Source organism: Rhynchophorus ferrugineus, unplaced genomic scaffold (genome assembly GCF_030347505.1).
Source record: "Rhynchophorus ferrugineus isolate W39M unplaced genomic scaffold, kcgeb_rfMv2 rfM1, whole genome shotgun sequence".
Taxonomy (NCBI): domain Eukaryota; kingdom Metazoa; phylum Arthropoda; class Insecta; order Coleoptera; family Curculionidae; genus Rhynchophorus; species Rhynchophorus ferrugineus.
In genome coordinates, this window is record NW_027472580.1 from 39,407,554 (window position 1) to 39,431,098 (window position 23,545).

The 23,545-nt window shown below is 30.5% G+C and overlaps 1 long non-coding RNA gene across 1 annotated transcript in view; it reads left to right on the forward strand.

Annotated features, from left to right (window-relative positions):
* LOC143197112 (uncharacterized) overlaps positions 1-23,545 on the forward strand; it is a 250,567-nt gene that overhangs the window by 165,175 nt on the left and 61,847 nt on the right. Inside the window, exon 5 of the long non-coding RNA XR_013005930.1 lies at positions 7,129-7,174. This is a non-coding gene — a long non-coding RNA (uncharacterized LOC143197112). The remainder of the gene's footprint in view (positions 1-7,128; positions 7,175-23,545) is intronic.

Consider the following 23,545-nt stretch of genomic DNA (forward strand, 5'->3'; position numbering starts at 1 on the left):
TGTGAGCTCGCGCGGCACCCCCTTTGCACAGAGCTTTTTTATAGCCAAATATTCGTGAATGATATGATGTGCACTTTCAGTTGATACTTTTAGAGTATCTGCTATTTCATTCAGTTTCAATTTACGGTAATTCAAAATCATTTTGTAATTTTTTTACTCTTTTCGTCGATAAGAATCTTTTTTGGGCGTCCACTGCGTTCACCGTCTTCAATGCTCATTGTACCACGTCTAAAGTTAGCATACCAATTCTTGATAGTTGATGTTCCTGGGGCAGTGTCCGGAAACTTGTCATCAAGCCAAGTTTTTGCTTCAACTGCATTTTTTCCCTTAAAAAGTAATATTTTATCAAAACGCGATATTCTTTTATATATTTTTTTACAATAATAAAAGTTACTTCACTCGAACTGCTATAATTCACAAACTAATGATCCGACAGTTGTCAAATTTATACACGCATTTTTTGATTGTTGGGGCTAACTAAAGAATATATAGATTTAATTATACCATCGCCATCTATATGTCAGCCCGGGAACTTTTCAATTGACCTATTACTATGATATACGCAGTTAGTGAAATATAAAACTACACGTATTTCATGGAAATTCAAGTATTGAACGTATAGTAAATAATGTAATAAAAGCCACTCGAATAAACAAGTGCTAAAATGAACAATAACAACATATATACGTATAGTAAATATACACAACATTACAGCTATCAGTAATTGATATGTGTAAAATTATAGGTATTTTATATGCAAGAATTTCAATCGTGGAAAACAACACCATAAACTGAACCTAGTTTAAATAACACGAACTAATATTTGGAATATGTTTTCGATCCGCGAATGGTCTTTCGATAAATTTCGCCCGGCAGAGCGACATCTACATCGCCAATAGAGGAAACCGCAAAATTAAGTTGGGATCGATCGATCCGTTTTAATTTAACATACTAGTGCTTTCGATACCATCGACTAATTACGTTTAACATAGTCTTTTGCATCTTTAATGCCTTCACGACCGGATGCGAAACCGCCATACAAGGCAATTTTCGTTCGATTTAATCACTTATCGTTCGAATTTGACTTCTTTTAATTATCGGCACTATTCCACGACAGATATTAGACACAGAGGTATGCGATTCAAAACTGGATTCATTAAATTTGTTTTCTTCAACACCGACGCTAGATATTTATGAGGTTGATATTGTTGTGCCCGTGAGAAAGCTCAATTAGTTTCAAAGTAAATCTATCGTGTTGGCTTAAGATGAATTGACAGTTTAATTCAAGATAAATAGGTTGCTATTATATTTATAACATAGTACATACTTTGCTACAAAGTATAACGTTTTAATTTATTCCATCACTTAAGAGGAATATTTTCATAGTTCTACATTATTTGCACAATTAAGCAAAAATTAATATAAATTACAAAATATTAAGTTTTAAAACTCAAAAATTATTAAACTACTTCAATAATATTATATTTTAAAGAAAGAGAAGACGATTCAGTCTTAAAACATATGATACAATCACGCGATATAACACCTAACTCCTAAAGAAATGATCACAGGGATCTACGTATTCATTGTTCCATCTGAGCAGCTTATAATTCTAATAAAATTATGTTTGAGTGGTCTGTACCTTCGTGCGCCAATTTGTCCTTGCTGATTTTTTAAAGGACGTATTTTCTAGTAATAAGCACTAGCCTATAAATGAGGAACTGAAATACTATAATCCTTCTTTAGTGACACATATACTTCTTTATACAATAATTAATGTTGGTGTTAGTTGGGGTGTAGACTGAGCACAATGTGTTTCTAAAGTGAAAGTAAATTTACCGAGCAATAATTGTTCTAAACTGTTGTTAATCATTTATGCCAATATATATTTTAAACATGTATCGGATATTCGAAAGTTAAAAAATAACGAAATTTAAAAATATCTATAAATTATTCATAACAGAATAATGATAAACAATTTAAATGTATCTTAATATCGATACATATTCAAAATCATTTTATAGTTTTACACTAGGTCACTCTGGAAAATTATACTAAATACCATGTACATACGTCATTTAAATTTAGGAGATCAAAACGTGGCAATGTTGCCCCATCAACTCTGAGTTATAGTTCAGTTTAGCTTTGACATACAACAAAATTCTAATCTAAATAAAATTATTGAACAAAAATGTTATCAAATATAATTTATTTTGACATTGTAGTATACAGCCACAGTTCGCTTACGTGTTCGAACTGATCAGACAGCATTGTGTATCTTTTTGAAAAGAATAAAGTGAGAAGGAAAATATTGTCTGATTCTAAAACGAATTTACAAATTGCGGCAGGCAGTGTATTAAACATCTTGATGACGCATATATAAATAAACTTTGAATAGACTATATATATTATACTACATTGGCGCCTGAAAAAGAAATAAATAACTTTTTGATGAAAAAAATTAAACTACTACAAAACTATTAACTCCTAAAGAAATAATCACAGTGATCTACGTAGTCGTTGTTCCATTTAGGCAGCTTATAATTCTAATAAAATTATGTTTGAGTGATCTGTATCTTCGTCCGCCAGTTTCTCCTTCCTGATTTTTAAAGGAAATATTTTCCAATAGTAAGTAATAGTCTATAAATGAGGAACTGAAATACAATAATCCTTCTTTAGTGACCATACATCCGCAAGCTTCTGTCCAAATGCTAGTAAACTATGTTAGTTCAGTCCACAGACCACCACCAGGGAATCCACGAACTAGACGTGATTTCCAAAGCTTGAATGTTTCTTATTTGTAATAATTTATGGCTAAGGGCCTTTAAATACCTTAAATCCACCTTTCGTAACTTTACAGTTTCAGCTGCAATACCTTTGATCGAACTCCACTTAACTAAACCAAGAATTATGTCTAGTAACTGCGGAATTTGATTCCTATTAATTGAATAAATTTAAGAGAGAGCAATTATATGATTTTCCCGAAACCTACTGCGCTAGTTATGAAACAAGAAAGGTTTAATATAAACTTTGAAAATTTCTAAGCAAGTGCACATTGATTCACACTGTTAGTATATTATTAGTAGTAGTATTTCAAATGAATCCGTGACAAGCCATAGATTAACTACTTCAGAACTGGCTTCACTTTTCAATAAATAATACAGCAAACAACAGCAAGCAGAAAAACCAACCTACAATAATGCAACATAAAGTTAATGATAATAAATATTCTAAACCCGTACACATTGATGTTGTATCAATCTTTGAGTAAGAGTGGCAACAATTAAACGATATTGTTCAAATAATATTCTAATATTTTAACAAACAATATATTACCATGTATGAACTATATAAATAAAATGTAGAAATTTCAACCAAGACATTCATCATGCGCGTCTTAATGTTTTATTAATATAGTGCACTAATTTTAATATATTACTGTTAATTCATACGTCTTATTATTTAAATGGAAATAAATAATTAGAGTGTTTATAGATTTTAGTAAGATATGCATGATTAATAAATAGTTGAGTTATAACTGATTGGGCTAGAAACATAGTGTACTTTCCTAACTTATGACATTTATAATCATTCATATACAGATTATTCCATGCAAATTGAATATATTAAATTAAATTAGAGTACAAATAGTTATAGTATTATTATAGGAACAAATATGTATTAGCTAGGATCACAATTAAATTAAACACATACTGTGCGTGGTAAAAGTGGATGATAAAGTCGTGCATGAAATAGACGTTAATATAAACCAAATAATAAATATTTTCAAAATATACTCATTCTCTCTCAGTAATACTCTTTGTAAATAAGTCAGTGAATTTCGAAAAGATCTACGATCAAACGCATTAGTTCTCACAAACGTGGTCACCATTAGATATAACTTTGTCAGGCACCAATACCTTCAATTGATATGATTTGATGATGATAATGATTTTTGCAATGATTTTCAAATATACTGATTTTTTGAACTGTAATTAATTTATGTGATGGTTTTAATTCCGAACATTTATTTTTATTGGACTTTTCCTATGTTTCATTTCAAGTCGTCATTCTTAAACAAATCTCTATAGACTATATGTATATTACATCAAGATGTTGAGACACGGATACGTTTCTAATTCTAGTTGTTTTGTCATCAACAACATTTATACGTTGCTACATTATAATTCATTAAACTTGTATAATAATAAAATATAAGCAACATATTAGTCCAAGATAACCAATTACGTACAAATAAAATTTACATAAAATTAGAACTATATATTTCAAAATGGTTTTTCTGAGAGCTATTGAACGTAGTGAGAAAATGAGAAATAATTTTTCAAAATAAAATCTTGCAATCAAATTATTCACTATTCATATATTTTCTATATTTAAAGTAAATCAGCATATTGGCACAATTTTCTAATGAGAATCAGGTAATAATGCATTAACATAAAGCTTTCTTTTGAAGTAATACCTTCGTAATCCAAATTACGACTCCCGCATTTTACAGGCTTTTCTTGTTTCTTATCATGATCATTTCACTGGATATATAAATAATTATAGCAACAAATATGTATTAGCTATGATCTCAATTAACTTAAACAAATACTGTGCGTGGCAAAAGTGGATGATAAAGTCGTGCATGAAAAAGACGTTAATATAAAACAAATAATAAATATTTTCAAAATATACTCATTCTCTCTCAGTAATCCTCTGTGTAAATAAGTCAGTTAATTTCGAAAAGATCTACGATCAAACGCATTAGTTCTTGCAAACGTGGTCACCATTAGATATAAATTTATCAGGCACCAATGATGATGATAATGATTTTTGCAATGATTTTTAAATATACTGATTTTTTGAACTATAATTAATTTATGTGATGATTTTAATTCCGAACATTTCTTTTTTATTGGACTTTTCCTATGTTTCATTTCAAGTCGTCGTTATTAAGCAAATCTCTATAGACTATATGTATGTTACATCAAGATGTTGAGGCACGAATACGTTTCTAATTCTAGTTATTTTGTCATCAATAACATTTATACGTTGCTACATTATAATTCATTAAACTTGTATAATTATGAAGTATAAACAACATATTAGTACAAGATAACCAATTACGTACAAATAAAATTTACATAAAATTAGAATTACATAAAATGGTTTTTCTGAGGGCTATTGAACGTAATGAGAAAATGAGAAATAATTTTTCAAAATAAAATCTTACAATAAAATTATTCACTATTCATATCTTTTCTATATTTAAAATAAATCAGCATATTGCACAATTTTCTAATGAGAATTACGACTCTAGCATTTTACTGGCTTTTCTTGTTTCTTATCATGATCATTTCACGACTTAGAAGCGAGAAAAAAAAGACGACTGAACAACGCAGCTGCTTTTCCATCTAATTTAAATTAGTTTTATTTAGACTAGATCGGTAAAGCAAATTATAGTGGCGCCAACAGAACAAGTCTCTCCATATCCTTTACGTGCTCGACTAAATCAACGCCAATAATAAGATGTTCCCTCTCCATCCTTATTTATAATGCATCTCTTCTTCCTTCGGCATCGAACGTAAGAAAAAAAAGCGGTCCATGATGATAGGGAGTTAATACCCAATACCGAGGATGAAACGGCATAAAATCGATTCGAAATTTCATCCGCAAGAGAGATTAATTTATCAATAACCGTTGTCGGATTGAAAAAGTGAGTTGTTTAAGAATTATCGTTGAAGTTTAACGGTTGAAAATTATCACTAAGTCGCTTACAGTATAATGTAATTTTGAACAGAAGTTCAACGGACCAATATACAATAAACACTAAAAATAGTAAATCGCATTTAGATCAATATATACATGAGACTTCAGACGGGAAGTTCTTGAATTATCTAATAATTTTAAACATTTATCAATTTATTCACCAATATAGTTTCCTTTAATATAAGCACAGTGATTTATATTACTATGACTATTTCATAGGGTGATAATGATCTCATTTCATTTGAGCTTTTGAACTACATAATATTTTCTAATACATGTACATTCTACTAACGAATTATTTATTTATTATGTTGTTACTAGTCCACTACAATTTGTCTCTAACTTAAATCAAGGTATTTATCTGGAGAATCAGGGCCACTGGATCTTAGTATATGGTGTAATAATGTTTATGTGTTAACAATACTATTTTTCTATTAAATATACCCCACTACACTACACTACAAATGATCAAATGGTTTGATTATTTTGAGCCTGTGTCCTATTCTGGTGTTATATAGGAAACCTTCCTCATATCTCATTACAATTCTCTTGATTTTCTGAGTAACAGTCGGTATCTGAAGGTCTCAGTGTAAGTAATCAGTCCTGTAGTATCTCGGTGCACCTACAATACTTTTGAGAACTTTGTTCTGGAAACTTGTATTATATTTATATTAATTTTTGGGAAACTTCCCCATAATTGTATTCCGTATGTCCATATAGGTTTCAATATTTGCCTATATAATAGCAATTTATTATGTACTGATAATTGTGATTATCTATTTAACCTATTGAGAAATTACTTGAAATATTCTTCTATAATAAAGCATGAACACAGTATTTTATATCTTGAATGAATTCTATTCATTATTTTACCATGTGTCATTCATTGATTCACAAACCTCTATATATTTTCTATTGATAGCTATTGCTTTTTCTAATTTTCAATACGCTATTCAAATAGACCAAATAGAGTACTTTGATCGGATCAAATGATTATCGGAAAGGGACAATATCTTACGAATACGTCGAGTTTATTAAAACGTCCCTCTTGGATATTGCCATGTAATTTTTCACCGTTTTTCTACTGATATAATCAGCATTTTCCTTTAAAAGTGTGGATTAAGATTGCCGAGTTGCATTTGAAAACTACTTGCAATAATGTTTGAAAGAGAAATTAAAACAATAACAGTCCTCGAAATTGGCGTATTTAGTATATAACTGTCCAATGTGACAACTATTAAATTATTCCATAAATTATATTAATTATCAAGATAAACTTAAATTTTTAATAATATATTTTATGTATCAATTAGAGCCCTAGAAATATTTTTCTAATTTTTTGTTTCTATATTACAGTTATTCTCCATCTATAATAAATGGAAACAAATTAATACCATGAAAGGTAACTTCACGTATCCAAAAATCCTAAGTGGCTCTTAAATATCCTATTCAATATTATGTCAAGCAATACTTCAATGGCGATGGTGGTGGTAATGAAAATTTTAAAAATCACTGAAAGGTATTATATAATAGCAATAAAACTTAATGACTTATCTATTAAACAAACAAAGAGATATATTTTCTCTTATTACAGTTCGCTCTAATTAAGTCACTTTAATTTTTTGTACACATTTTTCGTTTTCAGAATTGATTAATTAAGAACGTATACACTACGTTTAATAATCGTTACAGTAACAATAATATAAATATAGCAATTTATCAAGATCCAATTAATGAATAGTAATTAATTCACGTCTAAATGAAACAAGTTTATAACGTCTACTTTTAATACATAATTGACAATTAATTGCAACAATAAACGCTAATGTCTACAATTATACAATTAATGTTGGTGTTAGTTGGGGTGTAGACTGAGCACAATGTGTTTCTAAAGTGAAAGTAGATTTACCGAGCAATAATTGTTCTAAACTGTTGTTAATAATTTATGCCAGTATATATTTTAAACATGTATCGGATATTCGAAAGTTAAAAAATAACGAACTTTAAAAATATCTATAAATAATTCATAACAGAATAATGATAAACAATTTAAATGTATACTCAATTCAAAATAGCAGTGACACGAGTGTCCATATATATGTCTGTCTAAAGTTGTAAATTAGTTCTACAGCAAGACAATATTATCCTTGTCATTTTATTCTATTTAAAAAGAGAAAGAATGCTGTTAGAGAAGTTCGTACATGTAACGGAATGAGCCTGCAAAAGTTGTCCGTTTACCAAACTTATCAAAATATTATAATTACGGGTTATAAACCGGCACACGTTGTTTTAAGGCTTTGTTTTAATAAATTTAAAATCGCCGCGGTTTTTATTGAAAATATTTTTTGCGCCTTGCAGCTGCACTTTATATTAGTACGGACACGGTCACTAAAATATCTCAAAAAATAAAAAACAATATAACCTTAAATTCGCCAAAAAGAAACCGTGTTTATGCGAAACGGGTGACGAATCAAGATCAATCTTGGTGGTTCAGTTATCAAATATGCGAAATGTATAAAACACTAGGTAGTTTTTTCAATAGAAACATAATATAATACAATTATTTATAGTTATTATTTATAATTATTATATATATAGTACACTAGTGGAGAAAACAAGTCCATCAACAAAGACTGCAATTAAAGAATGGCTTAAAGTACATTAAAAATAAGTTTCGATGAAATCATGTACTGTTTCAAATTATCACTCGGTAAATATAAATAAAATATTTAATTGCATTTTATGTAATTTACTTTATTAGAATTAAGCCTTAGAAAACATACATAGTAGATCAGATTACTGAATGTTATGGCTACAGAGTATTATGTCTCCCTCCCTATCACTGCATTTTTAATTCAATTGAGTTGATGTGGTATTTATTACAATAGATATTGAGGTCGAGGAGGATATTCAAACCAGAACTGTCTGGATTTATGGAAAGAGGCATTGTCGAAATAACACCTTCGGTTTGTATGACCTCGATCAGACACATTGAAGAAGAAATTGACAAAACAAGCACTAAGCGTAAAATATAAATATGCTCTTTAATGAAAATAAAATACACTATTCAGATATACAGTTGTTAATTAAGTGGATTAGGCCTTTGGGGGATACCACTACATACAAAAACGCGTCTAGAATCCAACCGATACTAGTGTGGAAAAATGCTTGATGTATGTATAATAAAACAGCTCTAACCTATAACGCGTCTAGAACCCTACCGATACTAGTGTGGAAAAAAGCTCAATGTATATATAATAAAACAACTCTAACCTATAAATTATTGTGGCTGTAAAATTAATTGTAGTTTTGAGTTCTTCGATAAGAGATGCAATTGATGTACTATAATATTAAAATAAATTATATTTAATAGAATATTTGTTCAATTATTTTATTTATATTAAAATTTTGGTATATGTCAGAGCCTAAATGTACTAAAATTGGGAGTAGCTGTGGCAACATTGCGACGTTTCCCGTGTCACTGCTATTTTGAATTGACTATATCTTAATATCGATACATATTCAAAATCATTTTATAGTTTTACACTAGCTCGCTCTGGAAAATTATACCAAATACCAATATAAACCGCGTGTATAGTCTGTTCAAAGTTATTTTATGCATAGGTCATTTACATTTGTGACATCAAAAGTTTAGTTTTAACACACACAAAAATTCTAATCTAAATAAAATAATTGATTAAAAATGTTATCAAATATAATTTATTTTAACATTTCAGTATACAGCCACAGAATATAGGTTAGAGTTATAACCTCTTAATCCTCTCAAGAATTTTACATACGTCTGACCAGCGGACGAATTTGACATGTTCATTCCTTTACGTGTTCAAACTAATCAGACAGTACCATGTCACTTTTTAACTAGAATAAAATGAGAACGAAAATTTTTTCTGATTCTCAAAAGAATTTACAAATTGCGGCAGGCAATGTATTCAACATCTTGATGACGCATATACGAATAGACTATATATCTGGAGATCTGGAGAATACGGTGGATGAGGAAGCAATTCGAAATCCAATTCATGGATTTTTGCCTTCGTTTTCACCGACTTGTGACACGGTGCATTGTCTTAGTGAAGCAGCACTTTCTTTTTCTTCAACTGTCGACGGTTTTTCGGCGATTTCATCCTTGAAACGATCCAATAACGCTATGTAATAGCCACTGTTGATGGTCCTTCTTTTTTCAAGGTAGTCAATGAAAATTATTCCATGCGCATCCCAACATACAGACGCCATAACCCTTTTTCCCTTCAAAAAACATTATTTTATCAACACGCGAAATTCCTTTTTATCCATATTTTTCACAATAACAAAAGTTGCTTCACTCAAAATGTTATAATTCACAAACTGATGATCCGACAGCTCTTAAATTTATACACGCATGTTTTGAGGGCTAATTAAAAAACATATGGATTTAATTCTAGTAGCGCCATCTATGTTTCAGACCGGAAACTTTTCAATTGACATGTTGTTATCTGTTGGGGTTGGCATAGTGAATTAAATTTTCGTTTGCAGTAAATACGGTACAAACTCCTGCTTCTTTCTTCCGTTTTGACAGCAGCAATTGCCCACTTGCGAAAAACCCTATTCAACACCTCTAAACGATTAATTTATATGGTAGTTACTTGTTTCTACCCTTGTTTTCAATAATTTCCAAGGCCAATTTCCAATTTCCATTGATCCTAAACAGCTTCTCGGGTAATCTCCTATGAGTTCTTGTTGTCTTCCACGTGGAGATCGCCTGATTTGAATTTCTGGGACTTTTTTGGTACATTACTTTTCAAATACACTCTCCACTATATGTCTCTATTATTATTCTACATATTTTTTGGGCTACAGTTTTTTTGCAGTTAAAAGTGAAAAAGCAACATTTCCCGAAAATGGAGCCTGTTAGGATGAAACCAGTCATATTTACTCACTCAAATGTATATCACATTGTGTCTAATTTAAAAATGTAATGGCAATAAATTAGGGACAAGTGTCTTGTCTTGATATATCAAATTTCCTCTTGTAATTTTGAGACTCTGTTTGCCGATGGCGCCATCTTTTATAAATGTGTAGCGTTTCCCCGGCAAAGCACATTCCCATTTTTCCGAAAATGCTCTAAAATCGATCAATCTAACACACATAAAGCTTTTTATGGTACTTAAGTTTAACATTTAAGATTGTTAAAATTAATATTGCTAAATGTTCGAAATCTTCTGGTTTGTAATTTATTTTACTTTACCTGTAATGTTTTCAAATGCAACACGATAGATATTTACAATATTTGTCATACAGGTCATGCATATGTTCTATAAAATCAAATAAGTAGTACAGTTCTGTAGGTTTCGGTGGCATTTATAAAAAAAAATTAAAATTTATTAAAGATATTAAACTAACAAAATGTGTTACTTTGCATATTTTGCATAATCTTACCATTATAAAACTATGTAAATTATAACCTTCTATGAATCATTAAAACTCATTAGCATATTGTTATTATAATTGCTTGTCAATTCGAAATTAAATTAACGCTAAAACGTCTATGATTTAGGCATACATTTGTTTCTACTCTCAATAAATTTTTCATAAATTATTATATCACATTTAAAACTATTTAATAACAGTCTATTATACGATATCACCTATTCCGGCTTCGACAATATTGTCGCTAATATATTATCTGATATATGTATTCATCAGGTGCATCGGTAATTTATTTCCTATTTATTCGCTAAAGAAAACAAGTTATTTACAATGGATAGTTAAAAGGTATTTATTCGATGTGATGCTCATTTTGCCCACCTCTCAAGCAATTTATGGGTGAAATTCCAAAAGATCAGTTTCTCCTTTGGGTTAAATCATTCGAAAACGTGGTAGTTGGCGTCGGGTGAGATAAAATTTTCCATCCGAGTCATCTCTACACATCTTGGACTGATTTAGGACTAAGTGTATGACACTATTATCATGTTGCAAAATCACCTTATCATGTCTTTGAGCGTACTTCAAATTCAATGAAGCAGCTTAAATTAAATATTTCTTATTGGTATCAATGTTAGCTGTGCATCCTTTCACAGCTTTGAAGCAGTATTTCACCGACAATTTTTCAATTTTCTAATTACCTGTCAAGTTTTTATACATTTTGAAGTTTTCATCTAATAGCTCCTATAATTCCACATCTTCACATTGAAATTGCCACATTTAAATTGTCGAAACAACGATTTACATTTTATTATGATTGAAGCATAGTCACCGTAAGTCTCAACCATTAGACAAGACTTTAAACGACCTGTTTTATTTTGATAAAACAAGAAATGTAATGCGTGTAGAAAACTCACATTTTCAAGCACAAATCTCGACATTTTCAGAAACTTGTAAATCGGAAACACTTTCATTTTGGTGTAACATAACTTGTGCAGTTTTGAGATTAAATCAGTAGAATAAAATAACAAGCGTATCAAAATAACCGGAAAGCAGTTACTACGTCATTTTTATAGACGGTATATGATTGATAAAAATTACTAAGGGTACAATAAACTTCACCTAAAAGTTTTAACATTTGTCATTTGTTATTTATAGAAATGATCGGTTGATATATTTTGTTTAGAGTCTGCCCAACGATATGGTATTTTTTAGAAACTATCAACACACACCAAGAATTATTAATGAGAAGTGAGACTAAGCTAATCTCAGTCAGTGGCGCGTTCCAACGAATTCAAAAACAATAAGCCAATCAACTGTTACCAAATTTTTGCACTAAAATAAAAACTGTTAAATAGATCAACAATCAAACTTACAAACATCGAGACAGAACAGATATCTGAACAAACAAATAAGTAATAAAAATTTGTACAGATAAAATTCATCCTAATATAAAGTTATGTAAAGTTTAAAATTAGACTTTAAAATACAAATCAATTGCTTGGAGGAAATCAAACAATTTAGGAAGGCTTTGGGGCAAGAACACACCCTTCCATGAATTGTGTTAGTCATTAATTCTTCTGACAGTTAATAAATATCTAAATTTCATCCAACATGGGAGACAGACATTGATTCCTCACAATTAGGACACAGAGGTTTCTCAGTTCGATTCATTAGGAAGGAATGAGTAAACTGAAAATGACCAATCAGTAGCTTGTTGAATTGTACTTGCAAATCTCTTTGGCTGTGTGCTCTTTTGCCCTTGTGGCTGGGAATCCAGACGAAGATGATGTGATGATGGAGTGATTACTCGTATAGAGGACGTAGAGTAATCAGTATAAATGACCTCACAATTCGGGTATTCTGACAAGATTTGAAGGCATAATCTCCTAAATACTAACGAACTCAAATTTTGTTTATTGTAAGCTGCTAATATCCAATTTAATTTAATGATGAGAAAAGTCGACGATAGCTCAAATGTGAAACATACTGGCTCCTGTATGATAGGCGGTATATCAATTGTTTTTATAGCTTTGTGATGAAACATTTTCAAATTTTGGAGGCAGCGACCAATCAAGCGAGCTGTCACCAATCTGGGCAATGATTCTAAAATTTTCTTTAGAAAAATTACTAATTATTTGTTACTACTCGGTTTCATTATTTTATCGTTTTCAATTCACAAAATTGTTATGTTTAAATATAAATAAATTAAATGGTCACTTTCCAATAAAACACAAAGCGAAAAATACGACTTTTCCTGCTCTGGGTTCCTTCTAATATACTTCTCTTACAACCCTTGTATAGCATATAACCTTCTACTGTGTCGATGTGCTATGCTGTACTGTACTACTAGGATAGTCAGATTTTTCAAATTTCTACCTAGGCCCTCCATGATAACCATCGACTTTTGTATGCACCTGCATTAAACGATAATTATAAACGATTCAGCTGCCAATTAGCTTTGAACTGTTGCGTTTTAAACTGATAAATGATCGTTTCTAACAAATATTAATGTAATATGATTTATACATATTGATTTTAGTAACAGGAAACTTCCTTAATTTGATATTAATTGATTCCTAGGGAGCAGTTGGATATAAAATTTCGTTAAATATTATTAAAATAAATAGAGATTGATTTATTAACTATGAAAATAATAATAAATGTCACTGGAATTTTCGGGCATACTATAAATGATTCAGTACAAAATGTTTTGTAATAAATTTAAACATTAAATTAGGTCTGAATATATAGAAATAGTAATACTTTATTTGAACTTTTACCATTGATAAAAACAGCCGATCAAATTTATCTATATTTCTGTCTTTAGTATACCTTAAAAATATGTTTTTTTATTCTGAGGTCATGATTTGTGTTACTTGATTAATGAATATTTTAAAAGATAACTGCAAGACACACACATATTGTACCAACAAAATAACACTAAACTCACGTCATCAAATTTTCTGACGTCACACCACTGCAATGTTGACTCATCAATTTTAAATTGTAATTTATTTTGTGCTTGGCATATAATACAATACTAATTCAAATAAAATATAATGAAGCAAAAGGAATGTTATCAAATATAAATTACTTTAACATTACAATACATCTATTTTCACAAATTCATTCACTGTCACCTACCTGAATTCACACCACCTACCTGAATTCACACCACCTAGCTGAATCACTGTTTGCATTTATTAATAAATTATTAATTCCCAATCTACAGAACGGTTGTTCATCATTGCACGCTTTGTAAATTTCTTCTTCCATGTGTTTGATATACTTCATCCATTCCAAAATTAATCTGATCTACAGCGTACCATTTTTCAGGCGTGTTTCTAAAAAATAAGCCAAATAAAACAATTAAACATTTAGTGTACATTTACCGAGTAACAATTTGAAATAATTCACTCCTCAACATGGTATGTTCAAAACTTAACTTATGCTTAATTTTACAAGCCATTCCTTAATTACAGGCTATATAGTTTCACTAATTGGGATATTTTTCACCAGTGTGCTATAGTATAGTAAATTATCAATAACAGTAGCTAATGGTTCCTCCGAGAATCTCAAAAGTTGATTTCTAAACAATACCAAATATATTCGCCATGATATTGGAAAACACTTACTAGGCTACAGGGATAAAACTATCTCAGATTCAAACATGCAAAAAGATATATCTGCAGTATTAATAAATAGAATATATAGCTAACAAAACCTAGTCAAATATAATTGTAACTTTTACCTTGCCCCATAAATTCTTGCTGTCTTTACACTCTTTCATTACTCTTGCCACGGATGATCCAATGTCCTATTTTGAAATATTATTATATATATAAAGTTAAATCCATTTTAATTTGATAATGTGTCTTTCAAAATTGTATTCTCTTAAAACGAATTTCTGGAAGTTCAATTAGTCAATTTTTGCACCATTCAAAGTCTCTTAACAGTGTACAAATATGTCATTCAAAGAGATTCCTATTCCTAAGTTCTTTAAGAAAACTTTCAGATTAATAATTTTCTCTAAACTCTCATAATATAGAGAACACAATATTCAAAATACTACGCAACTTTTATATAAATGTTATATGGATTCGTCACCGGCTTAGCATGTGAATGGTTTCTCTCTGACGAATCTGACATTTTATTGTTCTTCACTTTTTGAGAGTTTAGTCACAGTGTCCATAGTAATATTTACTGTGGCTGTAACATGCTAAAAATAGATCCAATAAAAATTGTAACAACTTAGTATTTTAACAGTATCAATACTTACTTCTCTAATGAATTAAATTGGCAAGAGGTAGCTCACATTATCTCATTTCTGTTCGAAGTAACTTATTAGAGACCCATCAGTATTTGACTGACTATTTATTGGCTTTGGAATTTACAATCAGAGTAATCTCATATTTAAGCAGCGATTTTAAATTTGCCAAAACAAACAAAAAGCCTCTCACTAATATTTAAAAAAGTTAGAGAACCAGGCGAATTTTATAATTACATATTCGGATGCATCAGACAGCATTGATAAAACAAAAATGAGTTTTCATTCAAAATTCCAATTTATAAACTTAAACTAAATAGAAGAGAGAACAAAGCACGCACATTCGAAGCTTTAGAAAATTGAAGATTACAGTACCGCAATATTTTCCATATTTGGGATACTTTAGAACATCCTGACAAAGAAGAAAAAGCTAAAAGACAACATTTTTTTACTATTACTATACCTAATTGCTTTTAAATTTATTCGTACGATTGGCATCCATACAATATACTTGCACATGTTCTTATGTTTTAAATGTTCGCCTAATATAATTTGTATTAAATTAACATTTTTAATTATACTAGTTTTCAAATATGAATATGATTTGTCTTAACAAATGAAGAAATCAATAAATTCTACAAAATATATTAATCATTGTTATCATCAGAATTTATTTTTGTAACACAACACGTAACTTCAATTAAATTATATTAAAATGTGAATTATTCGCGATATATTCTCCCGTACGATGTATAAAATATTACATTCCTGCTGTAATGGACTGCAACACTTATCAGCACACTCCGTTGTTTCTCTCTGTTAAAACAAAAGAAAAAAACAAATCACGATACAGTTACCTTGAGAACAATAATAAATTATTTTCATCTGTCCAGAGTTTGATAGCGCTAATTAAATACGAGAGATAGCGGGCATGTTTCGGATTCTGCGCGAAGAATGTACAGTAGGTTAGGCCCAATAAATATTTAGGAAAGAATCTCGTCTTTGATAAATCCTCATAATTATTTCCAAACGGAGCAGATCACTAGGCACGCCGCATTCTCCTACGGGGACATAAATACGGAGTGTGCAGTAGCTTTAGGTGTTTAAGATTAACACCATGAATTACGGCTACCATGGTAGCCACTTAGCTTATCTTTTGTACAGTATAAGGTAGCTGGTAGTGGTAAAAGGGTCTTAAATTTTCATTAGGCAACCCATAATGGTTTTAGAGCATTGTTATACTCTTTGAAACTATCCGCGGTAGCTATCGAAGTTCTCTCTAAACATATGTTTAATTACTTAAAACAAAATTGTAATCAATAAATGTTATATCATCAGGATTAATTATTTGAAGCTCAAAAATAATTAACAACTTTATATAAATTAATTATTAACCATACATGTATAACCAGCATTAGGGTACCATATTAAGTACTTCATTCTTTCAGGCTTTACAGGAATTGATATAATTTTTGGTATATTTGAACGATATGGTCGTGCTCAGGCAAGCCATGCTCGTTCATTTGAAATAAAGAGTAATGAGGAGGAACAGGCAATCGTTACGAAAAATAATTTGTGTGTATTGGCTGTATTTTCATCCGCTTTTGATGATCTTCTAAATTACAATGCGGAGCAACTCTACAATAGCTCGTAGTTCGATTTTAGTGGCCGTCACCCTAAACTGCAAGTTTCTGTCCAAATTCTGGGTTATTTAGTTAACATTTTAACAAATGTCAATTTTAAAATAACTTATTAGAATGTTCTTATTAGACAGCCGAAACTTATTTGTATCAACATATATTAAGTAATACGGCTTTGACTAACCGACTATGTGTTTGAAAAGTGCCTGAATGGTGAACGAGAGTAGACCTTCTGTAACTTCTAATGGGGGATAAATATTCGTTTGTCTCTTCTCATCTAGTTCAAATATATTTTCTGGAGTTGCTTTCTTATACCTAGAAATACAACATAACAGTAAGAAAGTAATATGTTATTTATAACACAAAACATTATCTCTATAATCATATGCATATATCATATAAAATCTTTTTATATTTTGAGATTCAAATAACATCATTACACAGTGGCAATATTAATTAGAGTTTCAGTTATCCAAATTTCTTCAACCAACCGATATATTTTCTAAACCTAGGACCCTATTTTAGCTTCCGATATCCCAATTGCGTCATGGCAGATTATTGTATTCTTGACCGACCTCGAAAAAGGAGGAGGTTCTATGTTCGGCTGTGTATATATTTTTTTTATTGTATGTTCGTCGATTTCTCCGTCTATTGTGGGTCGATTTTCAAAATAATATTTTTATTGAAACGAGTGCAATTTTGAGGTGATCCCATTAGAAACAAATCAGGATCTGTTCGGGGTAAGGGGGGAAATAGAGGGAGATTCAAATTTCAAACGGACGTACAAAGTTTTCGCATATGTTTTATTTAAAATAATCAGATATTTGTCTATAATGTTATTACTGAGCTGATATGGCAGAAAATCGGAAGTCGTTCAGTACAAAAGTCATTCAGTTTGTTTTTAGGCACTAACTATAATATATAAAAACTCGTAGAAATATTGTAGCACAACTGCTTGTATGGTGTAATTGTTAGAGAGCTTTGATCAAACCGAAGTCGCGGATTCGATTCCCGAAGTGAACTATAGCTTTTTGTTGTTTAGTTAGAGCATTTGTCAAATCTAATAGGCTAGATAGCGTACCCCGAGGACTGAAGAGCTTCTTATTTTCAATCATTGTTTCTTTATTCCTATTTATCCTCATACGGTCTGCACCTTACTTCGCCTACCCACTGTAATATTAAATAAAATAACTGCGTAATTTATTGTGTATATATCTAATACTGAAAAGAAAAAAAAATTACAAAAATTTAACCGACTTCAAGAAATAAATAAGGAACTCAATACAAATTAAAAAATGTATATGTACATAATAATAACATATAATAATCGTCGTAATAACTAAATAAAAATAAGCGAAAACCTCATTTAACCTCTCTGTTACATGTATTTTATGTTCCACTATACACACAGAATTTAGCTTAATAAGTATCTAATCTATTTACAATTTAATATTAATTTTTATATTTCAACTACTATCAACTGATCACTTTGAAGACGGTGCCGAGCCCAAAAAATACAAAAATAATAATATAATTTTGTGACATATATAAAATATTAAATTACCAACAAAACAAATTTAAATTAATATAACGGTTTGGGTGAGATTTTATCTTAACCTAATATGAAAATAAACACATTAATGTTATTTTATTAAAAAAAAATGTAATACTTCTGTAATTGTTGATTTGATGATAACTATTCTTGGTAATTTTCTTAAAAATAAGGTACTGTATTAACTTTTTCCGCAAATGTTGCAAAGCTGGAATTTATTTATACATTTCTAACTGATAAAAAAAATTGTAACGCATATCTAATTCTGGTTTTACTTAAAATAAATGATCATAATTTATTCTGACAGATAATTTAAGTTGAGGTTGACTGTTAAATATTAATAATTAGAAATAATTTATTATTAAGTATTACACATAATATATCAATTTAAGTCCAAGTTCAATATCATAAAAAGTCCGATATATATTAGTTAACCATATATAAAACTAACGTATTGTTAACAAATATAGAACCAAAATATTGAGGTATTTTTTCCATTTATAAATCTAAAATTGATTGAAATCTAGAATTTTAGTTTAAATACGTTAAATTAATGACGCAAGAGAACCATCCCAGTATTCCTAGTATTTTCTCAACATTCAATTAAAATTCAAATATAATATGTATATTATTATATTTTGCAAAAATATGTGTTTAGTTCCATTATGATTTATTACAATAATCCTAGGGTTTTCACCATATCGTACAGTAGTTCTTAAGAACGATTAAAATCAACAGCCTAAAATAACATTTATAATGGTATGCTTACTTATGATAATTTGTAGTGGGCAAGCTTTGTTAACAGCCAATCTAACAAATAAAAGGATTACTACCCACTTTTAAGAATAATAAATAAGATTAATGTATACCGGATAAGACTCGCTCTAATTACATCCCAGTTTATTTTAAGTTAAACAATTAACTACTGTAAGTAAATTAGTTAATATGTTAAGTTATATTTTTACATTAACGTTAAAAAACTGTCATTATTATTATTAATAGTAATCAATAAATTTAAGTAATTTATTTCAACATTGGTTTTAGCGAGGTTGAAAATATTTTTGTAAAATTTTTGTAAAATGTACAATTTAATAGTTGGAGTCGGAATTGGGTTAGGGTTAAGGGCCTTACTTAATTTCTAACGGGTATAGTGTTTCAAACTGTAGAACATAACGTAACAGTAGTAGAGCAGGAATATATAGAATTAAACAATCATTTATTGATTCCGGAATTCTTTTATAAAGTTTTCGGTGAATATATCTGCGAACTCAGAGAATGTTGACACCTCTGTTTTTCGATGAATATAGTTGTTTCTGATATACCATGGGACATTCACAATCATCCTCAACATTTTATTTTGGAATACTTGCATTTTTTAATCTTGATAGCTTCAAAGAAACGAAACTTTCTTGTCACTTTCTTGTATCAAAGCAACCGCTAATTGCTTCAATACTCTCCTCTAAAACTCTCCATAACTTGGCATGTAAAGTGTGCAATAAAAAAGCGCCGCATTATTTGCATGCAACAAGATGTGCTATATTGCTTGGCGTTCATATTATTTTGTCTATCCCCTATATGTTTAACTTTACTCCTACCTTACTACCTACTTAAATTTGATTTAACAGCGTTTTTATATCGGAAACGCATTAATGTCATATGGTAGTAAAATTAATAATTTTGCCCGATGTAACACTAAAAACGTAACATCAAAGAATTGCATTAATACCAGAAAACGTTAATGAAAAGGTTATGATTTTTTAATACATCCAATTAACAATGGAACAGAAATATATGACATATTTATTTTAAAAACGATTGAAGCGATTGGATTTTTGACACTGGTAGAACAGCACGTAACACAGTAAAAGCAGTAAGAATAAACTGTAATGTTGTAATATTTTTCAGGGGAAAATAAATTTTAGGCGATAAATCAGTTGATTTACAGGTAAAAACATAATCAAGTAGGACATTCTTTATGTCCTAAGTTTTATCTAATCTGTTAATATGTAGCGCTTGAAGTAAATCGACTATATACCTTAATAATTAATCCCAAATTATGACCAAATTAAATATTGAAATTGAATACTCTTACTATACAATATCAGATTTAATCGTAAACTTTACTAAATTTTACGTAACATGTTAACAAAACCTGCATGTTATTCCAAGTTGTTTAAAGTTTTTTGATATCATACCAGAAAAATACAATTTCATAATTTAATGCATTGATCCATTTTTCACTCTGAAAGGATTATAATTAATAAAAAGCGAGTAAAATATTTATAAAATAGAATAATTCAGTAAAATAATAATAATTGTATATCCTATATCTATTTTACTTTCGCTAGAGAGCATATTTGCCTTCTTGTGTCTAGTTCTTGTTTCCTTCATTAACAACCTCAGAAACTTAATACTTAATAATATCAATACTTACATCTAACAGGTTAATTGAAATGTCCCCGGCCTGACACATAGATGGCGCTACTAGAATTAAACCCATTTGTTTTTTAGTTAGCTCTAACGCTCAGAAGATGCGTGTATACATTTGACAGCTGTCGGATCATTAATTTGTGAATTATAGCATTTTGAGTGAAGCAACTTTTGTTATTGTCAAAAAATTGATAAAAAGGAATTTCGATTGTTGATAAAATATTGCTTTCTGAAGGGACAGAGCACAGTGGAAGTAAAAACTTGACTTGATGCGAGATTTCGGACAATGTCCCAGAAAAATCAACCATCAAGAATTAGTATGCTAAGTTTAGAAATGGTGAAATGAGCACCGAAGAAGGGTAATCAGTGGACGCCTAAAATAGGTTGTTACCGATATTACCGACGAGAACATTTAAAAAATCCACAAAATGATTTTGAGTGACCCTAAATTGAAATTTAATGAAGTAGCAGACACTCTAAAGATATCAGGTGAACGTGCACATTATATCACTCACGAATATTTGGGTATGAGAAAGCTCTGTGCAGAGTAGGTGCCGCACGAGCTAACTTTTGAATAGAAACAACAATGATTTGATGATTCGGAGCAGTGTTCGAAAATAATCAAGCATAATAAACCCGAATTTTTGCGTCGATATATGACAATGGATGAAACATGGCTCCATCATTTCACTCCGAAGTCCAATCGACATGGGAAAACGCAACAGTCGGCTAGCAAAGTTATGGCGTCCGTATCTTGGCATATGCATGGAATAATTTTCCTTGACTACCTTGAAAAAGGGAGACCATCAACAGCGACTATTACGTAGCGTTATTAGACTGTTTGAAGGTCGAAATCGCCGAAAAACGGCCGCATTTGAAGAAAACGAAAGTGCTGTTTCACCAATGTTACCAGTGTTACAAGTTAGTTTAAACGACGACAAAAATCCATGAATTGGGCTTCGAATTGCTTCTTCATCCACCGTATTCTCGCACTATTTGTCCTTGAAGCAAAGGACAAATCGTGCTACAAAAATGGTATCGAAAAGTTAGGGAGTCGCTAGAATCAGTGTATGACCGTTGAAGGGAATTATATTGAATAAAAAAAAAACTAATTTTTCCAAAAACATGTGTTTTACTATGGTAGGACGAGGACTTTTCAATTGACCTGTTATAACGCATTTTAATGGTAAGGAAGCCCCATTACCTCGTAACTGGTCGATGTTATTGATTAGAAACATAATCTGTTTTACTAACTCTTTATTAGTGCCGGTATTTTCAGTCAGAGTAATTACAAATATTGTGCGGTGATTTGACTTTTATCAACCTTTAATTATACCAACAATATTTTGAAGAATTTTGCAGCCACTTGTCGACCAGATTAAATTTATATGCGATTCGATTACACGTTTGGTCGCATCAAAGAGCTTTGAATCTTATTTAACTGGAATAAAATGAAAAGGAAAGCATTGTCTGGTATTAAAGCCAATTTGCAAACTGTAATAGGCGATACGTTGTAAATCGAAATGACGTTAGTTCGCTGTTATTTTGGATCGACTATGTACACATTCAAGATCATATTAGTTTTAAACGAATAACGGTGATTGTGATTTCATCTTCTATTTTACAAAAATGAGTGAGTATTCTTATTTTTCTTGTTCTAATAACAATTTTGTGTTAGATGGAAGAAAAATGTTATACTTTTTGTGATAATTAAACCTTACAAGCACGCATGCAACGTCTGAATATTTTTCCGCACATACGTATCCGAGAAATAGACCGATAAGGAAGTAACATTACGTTTACTGCACTTTTGTGCGATTTTAAATATAACGTTCGGTCGGCGAATACGAGACCCTACCGATCTGGAGCATCGACAACGGAGCGAACTCTGCGGGCGATAGAAAAAGATGAGAGAACGAGAGGCCGGCACACGGTGACCCTGCCGTCGTGTGGCGGCCGAATGGCCGCGTGCGGCGGCAACATTAGGGGCCAATTAATTGGCGTGACGCGAGGTCGCGACCCGCCGCCGAAGAAGCGACCTAACGAGTTGACGAGGAGGAACCGATCGACCCGGCAGACGATTTTTTCCGAAGTAACCGGGGTTTTTAGGTCGCCATGTTTCCGCCCTAAAATATCATTACCATCACGTACAAAATTTTATTTTTTTATATTCTTTATTAATGTCTTAGAACTTCATCAGTCTCCTCATGAGTAATAAGAATTTTTTATGATTTCCTTTATACAATATAACTATACTGACATGTAGAATATCGCTTCAGTAAGTAATCTGCTGTAATCTGCTGTACAAACTTATAATCCAAATCTTATTCTACATACTATCCTAACTTATTCCAAAGTCCAACCTAACTTATTCTATAAACTTATTCTAGAGATTATTAAATCTCACTCTATGTATTTATGAATCAGTTCTTATAGTAGTTTGCGTTTGAGCCTAGGTAC